Below are 2,124 nucleotides of genomic sequence, written 5' to 3'. Positions count from 1 at the left end.
GGGAAGTTTGATTTTTAAAGTTACAAAAGTTGTGAGTTAAAGGTTTATAAGACGTGGTTAAAGTTATAAGATACAAAATTGGAAGTGGAAAATGTTGGGATTGTTAAAGTGATGAAATTAGTGAATTAAAGTTTCAAACTGAAAGCTTAAAGATATCAATTCAAAATAGGTTATAGGAAAAAAATTTCAGTAATAAAGTTACCTACGTTAAGAAATAAAGTTTCTTAAGACATGATTAAAGTTATAAAATATAGACATGAGAAGTTTGATTATTAAAGTTTCATAAAACAGAGTTAAAATTATAAAATTTAACATAGGAAGTTTGATTTTTAAAGTTACAGAAGTTGTCAAGAAGAGTTTCATATAACAGTAATAAAGTTACAAACAAAATGTTGTCATTGATAATATGCCTTATCATTCAAAATATTCAAAACTTCAAGTAACCAGTACTAGTACATCAGTCTAAACGATTAACTTCTAGTTTTTCAATCAAGTTAATTTTTAGGCAAAATCTTAGAGATTTTGCGCCTAGCGTATACGACTTTCCATAAGTCGTCTTTTTGAGCCATAAATGTCTTCACGCTATCCAAAACTTCATCTCGTATTTTGTTCATATCAGCTAGGACAAGGGTATCTGCTAGTTGGATGACCAAATAACGCCGGTTAACCTTCCTCACAAGGTCTTCGTGCTCGAATGTTGCACCCTCGTAGAATAGCATATGCATTATGGTGAATAAACCAGACTCTGGTAAATTTGGTTTTGAGGTCTCGCTTTAAAAATTTAATCTGTCGGTGGGCAAACGTAGCAACAACATGTCCTCTATCAATGTTTCTTGATTCCAAAAAGTCGCTCATTGCACTAGACTACAAATATGTCAAAGTATGCAAAAATTAATATGAGAATAAGTTGCATCAAATGTGAGAAATAATTAAATTCAAACTTACAATTATACGAGACACCTTGAACATTTCGGACATTTTACTATCGATGAAACCGATTGTCAAGCACATCGACAGTCTTTGAGCTGAATTTGATACATATGCAAGCAAAATGATCGTCAACATTAACTGGTATGAAAAGGTAGTCTACATTCAAGTTAAACGTCCTCCCACAACCCTTTATAAACAGGTCCCAAATATGGAAAAGTGTATCATAGGGCGTGCCCTCATATTGGCTATTCATCAGTTTCATTACCACGTCCAACAAAAGTAGTTTGTGATGACGACATTAGAGATACACAAGAAAATGGTCATATCATCTCCAACATTGTACTTTTGTTTCAAAGGTAGATATTAGATGCATACCGTATAGCGTAAATTGATGAAAGCCATCCTTGAAACCTCATTGTCCTCTGACTCAGTCCGATTTAACAATTTGGACCAGCATTTAATCACTCTTGTGGACATCTTTGATTCCGGTAGCATTGACATTATATCATCCCTACAAAGCATGACATTGAGTCCGTAATCCGCTAGGTGTTCCCTGTAAAGAAAATATATTAGTTGACCAATACACCTTATGAATTCAAGTAAATCAGCCTGATTAGACATAGAACATGAGCTTACCTAGGGTCCATGTTGTTGTCGTCAAGAAAGCAGTAGTCTGCAACGTTCTTCCTTAAATTTGGCACATCCTTGAGTAATAATTGGGTGTTCCGTAGAGTCTTGGAAATCACAAGGGTCCCTAAATCAGCAACCTCGCAGTAAAGGGAGCAACCAAGGCCACCCCCCTTACCACGAGGACAGCTCTTAATAGCAGATAACTGTTCACTGACAGCTGAATGAGCAACGGAGGACTTAGCTTCAGGGGTAGTTGAATCAGATTTATTAAAACGGGGGCGCTTAGCGGTTTCATTCACTATATGAGAATCAGAATTTCTTTTCTGGGGGGGGGGTGTGTCTGTTTGAGGAGGTGTTCTGAAAGAATCCTCCCTTGTTGACACTGAACACGCAAGAGCTTTGTACTCTTTGAAGGACTTCACCACGTCTAACACGTTTTGTCTTGAGCGGTTAAGGTCACTTAGAACTAGGGTCGCAACAATTTCAGCTCTTTACAAGTTCATAGCATCCATGGTGCCTAACTCGCAATCAAATGGAACCCCAGTATAAAGCAGCATGTGAATC

Source organism: Silene latifolia, chromosome 5 (genome assembly GCF_048544455.1).
Source record: "Silene latifolia isolate original U9 population chromosome 5, ASM4854445v1, whole genome shotgun sequence".
Classification (NCBI taxonomy): Eukaryota; Viridiplantae; Streptophyta; class Magnoliopsida; order Caryophyllales; family Caryophyllaceae; genus Silene; species Silene latifolia.
This window is presented reverse-complemented; position numbering follows the sequence as displayed.